This window comes from Mustela lutreola, chromosome 4 (genome assembly GCF_030435805.1).
Source record: "Mustela lutreola isolate mMusLut2 chromosome 4, mMusLut2.pri, whole genome shotgun sequence".
Lineage (NCBI taxonomy): Eukaryota > Metazoa > Chordata > Mammalia > Carnivora > Mustelidae > Mustela > Mustela lutreola.
The window spans coordinates 77,765,523-77,781,347 of NC_081293.1; positions in this window are offsets into that span (position 1 = coordinate 77,765,523).

Here is a 15,825-nt window from a genome sequence, read left to right on the forward strand (position 1 = left end):
CCCCACCTCGGGACGTCCATTTCAGGTCCCAGCCCACACTGTTATTGGGATCACAGGGAACCAACCTAGTCAATAGTAAGGGAAGAAGGCTTTGTTTTACTTTATGCTTTATGTTTTTCAGTGCTTCCCATCAGAGAAGGGGAGAATGTAGTACTTAATTCACCAGGGAAATCTCATAATTTACTATTTCTTTAAAAAACCCTAATTTTAAACATGTTTAATTATTTACTTCATGTATATTTAGTGTTTTTTGGGGTTTTTTTTGTTTTTTTTTTTTTTTTTTTTTACTTTTTTAAATCACCTCCTCACCAGAGAATGAGATCTCTGACCTCAGGAAATTTCCTTTAAGTAATTCCTAGCAGTGGTTACTGGTGAGCAGCTAATGTCCTCAGAAGCTTGCAGTGTCATGGGGTAAATGTGCTTATCAATTCCCACCCCAGGGGTCCTCATCCAGATGAGGTCTGCTTCCCATCCCACTTCACTATGAAGTCTTGATTTCCATTTGTCTCAAGATCAGAGCTCTGTGCCAAACACTCCAGAGACTCAAGTCTAATTACTTAAAAAAAAATCACTTTGAGAAATGAAATGGGATTCTAAGAATCATTGTATGAAAAAATTAGTATTCATAAAAGTACAGAGATTAGTATGATGTACTTTTTACCCAGAAGGAAAGGAATGTGATTTTATAATATTTGCTTCCATTTTTTAAATTATAGACATAAAATGGTCTGATAAAGTTGAAATCCTCCTTATACCCCTCTATTTGGGAGATGAGAATATGGTATATAATCCCCACGTTTGTAGTCTCACACATTTCTATACGTATATACACATCCATCTACAGTATTGGTTTGTAATTCAGTCACAGGTTTCAAATGAACTCATACTGGGTGTGATGTCATGCAGCAGACTTTCTCCCCCAACGTTATCTTTCCAAGATCCACCAGTGCTGATAAATGCAGATCTGTAATAGCCATTTGAGAATCATGTACTGTCTTATCACACGAATGGACCAGATGCTCTTTGTCTGTCCCCTTCTTCTCTCCAGAAGTCTTAGCCTTAGCCGGGAAGGCACTCTGTGGGGCTTCTTTCCCATCACCGTTGTCAGAGAGCTGGCCTGTCTCTGCCATCTGGCCAGGCAGGTGTCTCTGCTTTATGGTGAGTACGATAATCCGATAAAGCACTTGGTTTGTTATGTTTTTGTTTAAAATACAGACTTTAGGTACGAGGCCTGTCTCAGTTGTGACACTCTTCCATCTGTTTCCTTATGTGCTTGGTCCTTCCCGTCCGACAAGCAGCGCTCCTGGCTGGGACACAGTTCTTGCTGGCTGGACTTTATGGTACTGCTTCCTTCTGACCCCCATGCAAACCCTCTAAGGCCTGCCGAAGGAGAAGTGCTTTCTTTCGTGCCTCTGTTTGTAGGAGGTGATTATTACTGCTGAAGTTGATCCTACAGTCCTACAGACGACACGATCAAGTATCTCCCCAGAAACAGAAATCCAGAAGTTTGACCATTTAATATTCCTTTTACATCGCGTGACCTGCAAATATAATAAACACGACAGAAAAGGGGGTGATCAGTGTTGCCGGCGACTGTAGCATGAGGCAGAAATGGGACTGGGGCTGAGCCCTGAAGCGTGGGCAGGTTTGGATGCTGGAGAGGAGAGGGGGTGCGTGCCCAGAAGGGAAACAGAGGGCACAGTCCAAGGAGGAAGCCGTGGGAGTTGTGGGAGCAGCAAGAAGTTTTTTTCCTGGGAGAGGAGCCAAGTGCTGTAGATAAAGAAGATAGTATCAAACCTTGAACCCCTATCTTGTTGGATGCACAGAGCTCCCCATGGGAGATGCTGAACCAGAATCCTGCAGGCACGGAAGGAATCCAATAAGAACACAGAGATAAGAACAAACAAGTCACAAATCCTACTACAGATTCCAATTAGCTTTATTACTTCCGTGTAAATTTGGACTCTGATCTTCAAGATAGAAACTTCATAAGGGACTTGAAGATAATTTCAAGTCATTGTTTTTGTCAAGGATGATCGCATAAAGGAACGGGAGTTGAATTAATGAGAGGAATGGTCACTGGACGACACGAGGACCAGTCTCCAGGTAGGAGGCGGGTAGCCCCTGTTCAAACAGCTGCCCACAAGGGCAGAGCCACCACCCACACAGCTGCCTGGAACTGTGTGCTGCCCCCTGCTCCCAGTAACCTGCTCCAGCACTGACTGAGCCTGGGGCCCATTCCCCCAGGAGAGTCAGGCACTGGGGTCAGAGCCCAGGAGGCCTGGGCCTTCCACCAAATCTTACAAAGTGAGGGATTTCCAAAAAATGTTGCAAAGACCACTAGAAAACCTGATAACTGACTGTCCTCCTTACAACCAAATTGGATCTTTTCCTAGGGGGTAACTAAAATAGTTTCAGTGACTTTCTCCTGAAACGGCTTGAACAGTGATGCTAATATGGTCAGACACAGGCGCTGGTGGGTGAATGCAGACCAAGCAGCTTCCTTCAGTCCCAGCAGGTGCTGAGATGGCCGGCCTGCAGGTGACCTTGGCCTCCCGTGGAGCCTGCAAACACCTGAGCGCTCCTCATCTCCTGTCCCACCCCCTGCAGCATCCCTGTCTCCTCTCCATCTCGGGGCTCAGTCTGCCTCCAACCTACCCAGCCGGGCTGTGGAAGGGCTGCTGTTGGCGAGGGGGTGGGTAGTGCTGCCGATGTCTGGGTGCCCCCAGCCATGCTCAGATGCGGCTTCTCTTCAGTCCGCATGCATTAGGGTGCAGCTGTGACCTCACTACCCCACTGAACCCTCTAAACTGGGTCTTCACTCTCTAAGTCGCCAAACAGGGCCTTTGGCCAAACCCAGGTCACAGACATGTCTTACTTGGTCAATGCCATCTATGTAGGAATATTTCAAATGTCGCTTAACTACCCACATCTAGGGATAAGCAGAACCTGTGTTTATTCAATAATGGTTTTCAGCTCCTCTGGAAATACGAGAAGACCCTCTAGAGTTGAACCTGTTCTGCAGAGTCCTTAGACAAATCCTTGGCTTCCAGCGCCCCTCCAGGCTCACTGTGCCCTCAGGCTCCCAGCTAGAGGCCCTCCCACCTGCCCCTGCAGAAGGGATTTGGGCTCCTGCACTGACCTCTGCCTGGACCCTCGCCGGCCTGCCCTGTGGTGTGCCCCCCTGGGTGTTTCCACATCTGCATCTAGTCCCACAGCATGAACTCCACCCTGGGAGCCGGTGGTAAAGCCTGGGTTAGGGGATGAGGCCATGTCCCAAGGCTCACCTGGACGCCAGGGCAGGTGCTCTTCCCCGGGACCCTGACCTCTGTGAAGCCCAGAGGACACACATCTCTGTGGCCAGAGGCAAGAGGGCAAATTGAGGCCCCTGTGTGAAAGGTGTGAAACACTGGAAAGTCATAGTCTGAACCCATCAAGTCTAATCTCCTGTTTTCACTCTCACAAGTGGCTGGAAGAACTCTCAGACTATCTCCCGAAATGGACAGTGTGGAGACATCCCAGGTTGGACAGAGCATCTCTCCTGGGTCTGGTCGCCACCATCGGAGAAGGAAATCAGCCCCTGACACCTGGGGACTTGGAAGGAAGGCTCAGTGTGCAGTCACTGGGTTCTCCTGCTGGATATCATCTCAGACAAGGTCAGACAAGGTCACTCTGAGACGATAATAAAGTGAGACAAGACAAGGACCCCTCATTATTTATCTGAACACAGGTAGAAACAGTCACCATACCAACCACAGAACAGCAAACCTCCCAGCCCCGGGCTTCTCCCCAGTTACATCCTAACCCTGAGGCCAGTCTGCTCCCTTCGCAGATGGGACTTGCTGAGCTAGCCCATCACACAGCTGTCCTGCTGGAGTGCATCCCTGTTTCTTGAACTCTTCACCAAATGACCCAACCAAACCCAAATCCTACAGTAGCTAACCCCCTTACAGAGAGATCCCATGGTCCCTGGTCCCCCAGTGAGCAATTCACTCTGCTCTGCAATTATAGGGATGCTGAGCTCCTTGTGGTGTTTCTGGAGCAGAGGACACACTCACCCCAAGCAAGTCCTGGAGAAAAGACAGAATGGGGGAATTCTGAGAGCCCTGAGCCAGTCCCACCCGGGAGCAACCGGCGACCTTCATGCAGACTGAGTGGAGCTGGGGCCTTGACTGCTCTCAAAGGGGCAGAGCCCGCTCAGCTGCTTCTGGATTCTTGCCTTTCCTCACAGAGACCCAGGAGGCTCCTCCTTGGTGAGGCAGCATGAAGACATGTGGTGTCCGGCAAAGGGACTTGGCCAAGTTTTTGTTTTGTTTTGTTTTGTTTTTAAAGATTTTATTTATTTGACAGAGAGTAAGAGGGAGAGCACAAGCAGGGGGAAGAGCAGCAGAGAGAGGGGGAAGCAGGCTCCCCACTGAGCAGTGAGCCCGATGCGGGACTCAACCCCATGACCCCGGGATCATGACCTGAGCCGAAGGCAGTCACTTAACCAACTGAGCCACTCATGTGCCCTGGACATGGCCAAGTTTTAAGTGATGCTGCGACCACATCGGCAATTCTATTCAGACATTTTGCACCATGAGTGCATTTCACCCAAGTGTTTTCAAAATGTCTGATGCCTTCTTCATTTTGATTTGAAATTCCCAACTTCAGATCTAAGCTCAGAGGCAGTGGCTCACTCTTTCGACCTGCGCATAATGAGGTCAGTTGGGAAAGCTGGGTCCTCACAGCACGCCGTGATATTGCTTGTTGAGAGGAACTGGGAGAGCTTAATTCTGCTCCTTCTAGGTATTCATCCTCTAGCTTGTTCCCAGATAGTGTGACTGCTTTACCGAGGCATCTTTAAAAAGTAGGTTCAAATGATTAGGAAAAGACACACACACACACACACACACACACACACACACACACACACACACACTAAAGGGGAACCCCAAGTGGCAAGACCTCGAAAGAGAGTCCCTGCTCTGGATGTGAGTCCCTTCCCGACCCCACCAACAAGCCCCACCGGCAGGCTCACCCCACCACCTCTGCTCCCCATCCAGGTTGCCCACACTCACAGATGACCACCTCCGTCCCGGTGAACCCAGAACTCCTCCTAGCCCTTCACTTGTCAGTCACCCACCATGAGAAACTGCAGAACCCTTCACATTCTGTACTTTTCTCCGTGATTCTGTCCCCTTGTCTTTCCCTCAGGAAACCCTAAACACCCTGGAATCCCATCAGCAAAACCTAGTTCTTCCCTCCTGCACCTTCTTGTTATAGTAACTCCCCCAAGATGCCCTCAGGAGCCTTGGCCACCTGTGCAGGGGGCGAGGTCATGTCCGCTGGGCCTCTGTGGCTGGTTTTAGGCCCTGCTCTGACTTGCTTTCCTCCAACCCAGCCTTGAATCTCACATCTGCGGACTAACTCATCTGCTGTCCCTCACTGCACTGCCCCAAGTTTCTGAACTTCGGCTCTGCGTCTACTGTCGCTCTGTTCCGAGGATGCTCAGGGCTCACTTTGGGAATCTTGGTACATGCGTGTGTTCTTCCAACCCCTGCTGGATTCTCTTGGGTTCTCCAGTGCTCTCCACAGCCCAGCATCGTGCTCCCACAGCCAGGCCCAGTCCCCACATAAAGTGGGGTCCCAGGTCACCAGCATCAGCATCACTGGAGAGCTTATTAAAAATGCAAAATCTCAGATGTCATCGCAGACCTCCGGACTCAAATCTGAGATCCCGGGTGATTCGTATCCGCAGGAAAGGCTGAGAAGGGCCTACTTCTGGAACACAGCTGGAACCCCTCCCTCATCTCAATGTCCTGCCTCCCACTCTCTGACCAATACTTTTGTTTCTCCAAGTCATTCTCTATAATTTTCTCCATCATCAACATGGCTTTGGGTGCCACTGGGACCTCAGCTCCATTGAATGGGCCAACCATCCCCCACACACGTGATGGCTTCTCCCTTGCCTTCCCTAGAGGGGTGCAGACCAAGCCTAACCCCTCCATAGCACAGACTCCCTCAAACCCGAAGCTCTGCTCTTGCCTGTTTGCCTCTGCTGAGTGAAACCACAGCCCCTGGAGTTATTAAGCCTAACACTCCACCTTTATTATGCCTGCATTCAGGAAACCAAACATGGCGGAGAAAACCCACATGACCCCTGTGATGGATCTCGTGTCATCCATGACCCCTTGGAGCAGGCCGACCCTGGCAGTCTGCCCCAGGCTCCTCCGGTCCACTGAGCCTGCCGCTTTCCCACACGAGTATCCCCCATCGTCTCCTCCTTCCCCAACCCCCAGCATATCCACCTGCACCGATGGCTCTTCTCCTTACTTCACCGAGAAAGTGGAAGCCGTCAAAGGAGAAGAGACTCACACTTCATACATGCACACATGTACCAGCATCACTTCCGTATGCTCCTCTCTGGCCGATCTCATGGGAAGGGGAGGCCAGAAGTGCTCAGGACACAGAATCACTTGGCATAGAAGCCTGCACAGATTTAATCATGGATAAGAATTTGACTCTAGACCTACCAACCATCAATACAAATTACATGCATGAGCCATTCTGCTCATAAATCACTCTACACAATCATTTCCGAATCTCCAGAGCATAAGTCATGTGTACTTTTTCATCTACCAACAGGCCTCCAGATCCTGGATCCTACTCACACTTTCTTTTCTGCAGGTGGATCTTGAAGACCATTTCTTCTTGAATAGTCTAGTGTGTTTCAGACCTTCTCTCTTCACTAAGGAATGATGGGGGCATTGATAGTAGAGGGTAATTTGTATTCTAGCAACAAGCGTTATATGTGGCACATATAGAACATTTCGGCAGGTTTTATGATGGAGATAGAAATTGGTTCCTGGAACTCTTAATCTCAGTCTTCTGTGAAGTGACCAACTCGTGGTTTCAGCTCAGGGTCATGATCTCAGGATCGTGAGATCGAGTCCCATGTCAGACCCTGCACTCAGTGTGGAGCCTGCTTAAGATTTTTGCCTTCTCCCGCTACCCCTCCTACTGCTCACACTCTCTCTATAAAATAAAAATAATAAAACTTTTTTTTAAAAAAAGGTATTTAAAACTCATCATTCAAGTATTAGCTGTGATTCTGTTGTCCTCTGGTAATATTTTTCAGTTTGCCAAGAGGAGATCAGCCACACTCTTGGCTTCACCCTGAAGGGCTGACCTCGGGTTTCCCACTGACATGCCAGAGAGAAGAGCTACCTTTCCCATCCATGTCAGTTTTCTCTCCCCGTGCCTGGCATGTGGTCAACACATCTTCCTGGCTGCCTCCCAAAAGGCTTTCTGCAAACATTACACTGGTATGTGAGGTTTTTTCTTTTTTCTTTTTTTCCCAATGTTTTAGTATTATAACAGAAAGCACACTTTAAACCATCTAGGATATAGATAAAAATGAGTGTGTGTATATTTAAGTCAAAAAATCTTCAGAGGAGAAATTCAAAGGCCACCTAATAATCTTTCAGTAACAAATGTGTTTTATCCTTTGTAAGGGACAGTGGCTAATTCTGGAGCAACTACTCATCTCTTGCCATGTTTCATTATCTTTTCTTATTTTAAAATATATTTTTTCTTTCTGTTTAGGGACCACAATGCCCAGGAGACTCTCGCACTGGCCTTCTCAGGCTGCGAGTCCTGTCCGAGTGCCCTCTAGAAACTGTATGTGCAGTGCCCTTCACAGAGGACAAGAGGATAGATTAGAAAAGTGGCATCTCCTCCATGGAGTTTTGAAATCAAGTGTGTCAAAAAATCCTATATCACATTCTGCCCCCAGGCCTTGTTCTAATTTAATCACATTCATAGGAAACAATGATATCGATTTCTTTGGGCACCTTGTAATAACTTCAGGTACATAACATCACAAGGAATTGCAACCCTAAGCAACATTTTTTAACTAATGAAATGCACAGAAAAAAAAAACACATGGACATGTTTAGTAATTATCAAATAGGGACTATCTTGTCCTACAGGGGACACTTGGCAATGTCTAGAGAAATGTTTTTGTTGCCACAATTGTGGGTCAGGAACAGGAAGTGGGTACTGGAATCTGGTGGCTAGAGACCAGGGTTGTTAGTAAACAGCCCACAGTTCACAGGCAGCCCCCACAATGAAAGCCCTGGCTAACTCAGTTGGCCAAGGGTGTCAAGGTTGAGAACCTCTGATGGAAGTGTTTCGTGCCTCAGTATGGCGGAGTACAAGTCCCTATCTTATTGATACCATCTTTTGTTGATCTGTTCATCTGCTGATGGACGTTGTGTTGTTTCCAGTATTTGGCTATTTCCAGTAATGCTGCTATGATCATTTGCGAGCAAGTCTGTACACATAAATGATTTCCTTTATGTTGGATGCACAAACATTTTAAATTTGATGAATTCCTATTTGTCAGTTTTTTTCTTTTATGGATTGCACTTTTACTTATGTGTCCGTTTGCTCTTTGCCTGACGCAAGCTCAAGATGATTCCCTCCTAGGCTTTCTTGAAGAAACTATACACTTCTAGTTCTTATGTGTACATCCAGTATGTATTTGGCATTATTTTTAAGTGTATTATATAGTAAAGGTCAACCTTCATTTTTTTTTTTTTGCATGATGATATCTAATTTTTGCCACCATGATTTATTGAAAAATATGTCCCTTTTCCACCGAATTCCTTTGGTACCTCTGTCAAAAATCAACCATTTCTTTTTTATAATAAGTATCATGTACATCTTTGTATGTGTATTTTAAACTCTATGTATGTGTACTCATATTTTATCTCCCTTCAATTCTAAAACTTAATAACACCCGCCACTTAGAGATCATAGTGTAGATTGTCTGTGGATCATCTACTTGGGGAAAAATTAGAAGCAATATCAATTCTAATTCAAAATATTGAGAATTGGAAATATACTTTGGAACTGGGACTTTAACCTTTGCTTAAAGTAAAATTATAGTCTACTGTAGTATAATTCTGTGCTAAGAAAAATTTTTGGATTTATATTATTATTTCCTGTGATAAGTTTCCGGGAAATTAGAGAAACCCGACACATATTCCATCTTATAATACATTCCACTGTACTGAATATTTCTCTGACAGTGAATAAAAGCACATGCACAAATGTCAGGTGAATTTTGTCTAAATTTGAAGGGGACATTAACTGCTCTATGATTTCTGATTCCACCTTGAGTGAAGCCTGACTAGAAACATGGGGAGAGAATGTGGCTGACAAGTGAAAACACGAGGATCCAGTCCCACAAACATCTTTCACACAGAGGTGCAGAGAACCTGCTCAAATCACAAACAAAGGCCAAATCCAGGCAGACTGTATAAATTCATTGAGATGTCTGTTTTTTGACTTCTGCTCTTGATGGGTAAGGTGAGTTACATTTCAAGACCATGCCATCGTCCTCAAAGAATGTGGACATCACATGCTTTTCTCTCAGTGCAAGACAGAGCCACAGTTAGGTCAAGAGCAAGCTTAAATGGTTTCTGGCTTTTAAGGAAAATAAACATTTTTCAATAGCAATTTTGCTTTATTTCCCTCCTTGAAGTTTCCACCTGTAGTCCAGTTCTGTTCCCCACATCTCCTTTCTTCACAGCTGTCTCTTCTAAAGACATGTCCTGGTCTGGTTTTGCAAATGCCAACCCAGAACAGGAGGCCACGGCATAGGTTTCCACAGAAAATGAAGCTCTCTTCTAAAACAGAACTTGCCTCTCATTTTTAAGAGGCTAGGGTCATCTGCAATTGCACTACTGGGTATTTACCCCAGAGATACAGATGGAGTGAAAAGAAGGGCCATCTCTACCCCAATGTTTATGGCAGCAGTGGCCATATCGCCAAACTGTGGAAAGAACCAGGATGTCCCCCTTCAACAGATGAATGGATAAGGAAGATGTGGCCCATATACGCTATGGAGTAGGATGCCTCCATCAGAAAGGATGAATACCCAACTTTTGTAGCAACATGGATGTGACTGGAAGAGATCATGCTGAGTGAAATAAGTCAAGCAGAGAGGGTCAAGTATCATATGGTTTCACTTATTTGTGGACATAACAAATAACATGGAGGACATAGGGAAATGGAGAGGAGAAGAGAATTGAGGGAAATTGGAAGGGGAAGTGGACCATGAGAGACTATGGACTCTGAAAAACAATCTGAGGGGTTTGAAGGGGTGGGGGGGTGGGAGGTTGGGGGAACTAGGTAGTGGGTATTGGAGAGGGCACAGATTGCATGGAGCACTGGGTGCAGTGCAAAAACAATGAATACTGTTATGCTGAAAATAAATTTCAAAAAATTATTAAAAGAGAGAGAGAGAGAGACTAGGGTCATAGCTCAAAGCCTTGGTCTTCTTTAAATCCTACAGTAATTAGGAATATTGTATTTTGGTGTTAGGAGGTCAGGTTGGAATAGTCCATAACGGACTAACAGTGATTACTGAACACACCTCAGGGGATCAAACAGACGCAGGATGGAGGAGGGCTGAGCAGAGCCTCCCACAGCAAGCCTAGGTCCTACACAGCCCATGGCCTTACCGAGAAGCCAAGAGCAGGGTTTCATCTGCTAGAGCCCTGGCTTAGCAAGAAACTCACATCATCATAACAATAAGCAAACCAGAGCTGACAATCAGAAGACACACTCTTCCTGTTGCAGATTGAACTTACTTTTCATACTGGTCTTGGTACTATCTTCACTTGTTTGACAATTTCTGTACAAACGGATGTATTGATAAGTCATCATACCTATGACAGTGATAAAGGATTAAGTATTATAACTGCTATCACGTTAGTAAACAAAGAGAAAGGAAAAACACAGAGAATGCAAATTATAAATTTTGACCAAAATAGAAACTGTAGAGACATCATTGCCTAATGTCAGGTAAACTTTTTTTTTTCTCTATAAACCAAGGCATCTACCATATCATAAATTAGAAACAACAAAATGAAGGTATGTGGTGTTATTAAAACAGTTTACTTCTGGGTTCCTCCAGTCTTAAATTACAGCAGTTACATGTGATTTCCCTAAGAGGATCCTTTTGTTCAAGGGATTATATTAAAAGTAAGAAAAAAGATGGGGCACCGGGGTGGCTCAGTGGGTTAAGCCTCTGTCTTTGGCTCAGGTCATGATCCCAGGGTCCTGGTGGGTCCTGGAATCGAGCCCCACATCGGGCTCTCTACTCAGTGGAGAGCCTGCTTCCCCCTCTCTCTCTATCTGCCTCTCTGCCTGCTGGTGATCTCTGTCTGTCAAATAAATAAATAAAATCTTTAAAATAAATAAAAGTAAGAAAAAAGAATGTCAAGTCTATGCTGATACAAATGCATATGCAAGAAAAAACAAAATGATTTTAATTGCTTATATCTTAAACTGAAGATGATGAAAAGACATTATGATGAGAATTCCTCTCGTATCTTCGGAATACAATACACTTATCTCTCAGACTGTGCACACATTTCAAGTTAATAAGAAGGCATGCTTAAATTATTTTAAAAGAATTATTTGGTAGAACTTGCTGTACAAAAAAATAAAATAAAATAAAATATAGGGGTGCCTGAGTGGCTCAGTGGGTTAAGCCTCTGTCTTTGGCTCAGGTCATGATCCTAGGGTCCTGGGATCAAACCCCACATCAGGCCTCTCTCTCTCTCTGCCTGTCTCTCTGCCTACTTGTGATCTCTCTCTCTGTCAAATAAATAAATAAAATCTTTAAATAAAATAAAATAAAATAAAAAAATAAAAAATAAAAAAATAAAATGAGTCTCTTATAAACAAAAAATAAATAAATAAATAAATAAATAAATAAAAGCATTATTTGGCACCATCATAGAGTAGTTAAATATTATTAATATGCAAATAAAAGTGTACACATTTTAATAAATTTCTTTAAATAACTTTTATGGCAGAACTTTAAAATACAATTATGAGACATGAACATTATTAATACTGATTGCCAAGATATTGAAGGGATATTTATCCTGCTCATTTGTAAGGAACACAGATTACCTGAAATCTGTCGCTGTTGGTGTGCTGACATATTGATACCATTAGTTCTGCTCCTGGCTCTCGGCTCAGAGCAGAGCCTGTAGATTCTACCCAGCCTATAGATTCTGTTTTACCAGCTCGTGTCCGGTAAAACACGAGTTTTACCGAGTCCGGTAAAACAGAATCTACAGGCTGGGGTCAGGGTACCAGCATTTTGAAACTTTTTAGGTCATTCTAATTTTGTATTTAATCATTTTCTTTGGAAATAATTATCGACTCATACGCTGCTTGGGAAAACTACAGAGTTCTCCTCTGTGTATCTACCCAGGTGCCCCCAGTGGAAATATCTTAAATCACTATTTCTTAATTCCTTATTTTAGCCATATTTTTTAAAAATGTAGCTGCATAGAAAGTTACAAGGACAGTACAGAGAAGCCTCATGTATCCTTGACCCACTTTGCCCTAATAGTTATGTTTCACAGAGTTGGGTGATTCTAATTTGCAGCAGGTTGAGAGCTCTCAAGCTACTGCACAGAAAAGCATTTATTCAAAGGGTCATATCGAAAAGTATGAATGTCAGATCCATGAGGGGCAAATATACATGTGAAAACAAAAACAGAAGATCTTCCATTATAAACTAAATAGGCTGTCACTGATTCAGAACTTCTACTAGCAAAATATTCATGAGGATTAGAACTTGTGCTGTAAAAGTTGTTTCTCATGCTACTTGAATAGGATGTGGAGCCCAACAGACTCAAGCTTGTGTGGGTGCAAATGGTCACTAGGGAATTCGGGACATGGGCTCTGGGGAGCCAGTAAGTGCTGTACTCTTTGGTCTGGCTGATTCTGTCTTCAAGAACACAGACTCCACTTTAGGTAAGAGAAGGTAACATTTTCCCAAATGTCTATTTTGGCTTATCTATCCTGTTTTTGAATGTATCATTTGTGTAGACCTTTTCGTCGTTACTTTGGGTATTACCTTTTACTCATACACCTTATTACGTTGGTGTCTGCATTTTGCCATGAGAAGTGGAGGAAAATTATTCTTTCTACTTTATAATTAGTCTTAAATATTTTATCTACATGCACTGAAAACCACATTAGACAAGGCAGCAATTTCTGGCTTCAGTTGTCAAACACAGCTTGGAAAACTCAAGACAAGATGGTTATTTATATTGTACTTAATTGCATTTTTATTCTTTTGGTTTTTCTCTCTTCTTTCCTGATTCTACAACTTTAATTCTATTGCCATCTTATTTCTAATTTTATAACTTCTTTTAGTCGCTCTTAACTAGATTTCTGTCTCAGGACCTCAGACAGTCCCAGTGTGTCTCTGGGCTGACCATGGAAGATCCTGGAACTAGGCAGAGGGATCTGTACTTGACCCAAAAGACACCCCAAGGCAATAGAGCTTCTGAATCAGGACAGGGTCATGGAAGCTATTTCATGGTGATTACCTCCATCTATAAGGATTGACAACTTGGATGATTATTAAATCTGTGAGATCAACTGAAATAATTCATAATAAGGGGCGCCTGGGTGGCTCAATCAGTTAAGGGTCTGTCTTCAGCTCAGGTCATGATTGCAGGGTCCTGGGATGGAGCCCAGCATTGGGTATCATCAGGGAATCTGCTGTCCCTCTTCCCCTGCTTGCTGCTTCTCCCCCCCTGCATGAAGCCCCTCCTCTTTCTATCAAACACATATGCAAAATCTTTTTTAAAAAAAGAAAAAAGAAAGAAAGATTTCATAGTTATTTCAATAAATATTTAAGGTCCAAGCCAAAGGGGAACTAAGTAGGGCTGGAGAATAAACAACATATTGAGGTCATCCAAAGGGAGGAAATGAAATGTTTCTCTTGTTGATTTTGAAAAGAGTTAGAAGGTGCTCCTGGCTCCCACTCTCTTCTCCGGGATTAACTGTGTCAGACTCCCTCACGCTAACTACCTGCTCTTTCCTGGTTGTGAGCAGTGCCTGAGAAGAATCACACATGCTGTCATTTTCTGAAAACAAGAGAATAATGTTATTAACAAAATCTCCTTTGATTAAAAGGTACATGTCACTTGTATGCAGTGTGGGATGTACACTGAGCATTTATGAGTGATCAGGAAAGAAACCTTTATTGCTTTGCTCTCCAGTCAAGTCTGGAAAGACACAGAGAGGGTGGTCCTGGGTTTGAACTAAACTTTGTGTATATGACCTTGGCCTTTTCTCCCTGGGAATGCATCTCTTGACCTTGAATCAAAGGTTGCCTGACAGAAGGAATCGCTAGGGCTCTGAGTGGGGAGGCGTGGGACCCTTAGCTCACGTACCCATAAGGTGGACCCTCTGGCAGGGCAGAGACCACCACCACACACAGCTCTGAGAGATCCGCACAGACCGTTCCAGGCCAGCCACATTTGCAAAGGGAACTGAGACTGCATGCCTCTGGAAAAAGGCTCTGTCACCACAAGACATCTGCCCCGCCCTGCCATGGTCCAAATAGCATCTTATGAACAGAAATGCAGAAAGACAAGAGACACCAGCAGGCTGTGTAGGTCCGCACAAATATACAAGGCAGAAGTGTCTTTCATTGGTTTGTGTTTATCTAGTCTGTTTGAGGTGTGCAATCAACATCATATTCTTGAACTATTTGAACCATTTGGACAGTGATTTCTTCCAGCTGAGATTTGCTTTACCACATATTGGCAGTGATGTTCTGATTTATAGTTGGGCTGCAGTGTGTTGAGATGGAACACAGTCTGTGAGGAAAGGTACAGAGGAGCGTGTTACTAATTACTAGGAAGTGAAGTCTAGCTCATCTGCTACCAGTCCTCCACCACTCTGCAGCCCCGCAGACAGCAGGCACATGTTCCTAGAGCAGTTGGCACACAGCTGGCAGAGCGGGGTTGGCAAAAAGGACCTGGTCCTCCAAATAGGGAGGATCAGAGTCTCATCACCAACTGTTGCTTCTTTTTTTTTAATTTATTTTTTATTTTCAGCATAACAGTATTCATTATTTTTGCACCACACCCAGTGCTCCATGCAATCTGTGCCCTCTCTAATACCCACCATCTGGTACCCCGACCTCCCACCCCCGCCCCTTCAAAACCCTCAGATTGTTTTTCAGAGTCCATAGTCTCTCATGGTTCACCTCCCCTTCCAATTTCCCCCAACTCCCTTCTCCTCTCTAACTTCCCATGTCCTCCATGCTTTATGTTATGCTCCACAAATAAGTGAAACCATATGATAATTGACTCTCTCTGCTTGACTTATTTCACTCAGCATAATCTCTTCGAGTCCCATCCATGTTGCTACAAAAGTTGGGTATTCTTCCTTTCTAATAGAGTCATAATATTCCATAGTGTATATGGACCACATCTTCCTTTTCCATTCGTCTATTGAAGGGCATCTTGGTTCTTTCCACAGTTTGGCAACTGTGGCCATTGCTGCTATAAACAATGGGGTACAGATGGCCCTTATTTTCACTACATCTGTATCTTTGGGGTAAATACCCAGGAGTGCAATTGCAGGGTCATAGGGAAGTTCTATTTTTAAGTTCTTGAGGAATCTCCACACTGTTCTCCAAAGAGGCTGCACCAACTTGCATTCCCACCAGCAGTATAAGAGCTGATCACAGGGTGAGACCAAGAGGCAGACGGCGAGTGTTGTCACAGCCCCCCCCCCTTCCCCCCGCATCACTACAAGCTCTTCCCCTGTGGTGGGACTAACTTCCACAGGACTTAAAGGGATGGTGCCTTTCCCACCCCTTCTTTGTCCTCCTCTTTTTCCCCCTTTCAAAGACACAGACATTAATGATTAAGAAATTCAAAAACAACTGCATATTCAGGGAAAATTAAGAAAGTTACTGGACGTGCCCAAGGGAAGGTGTCA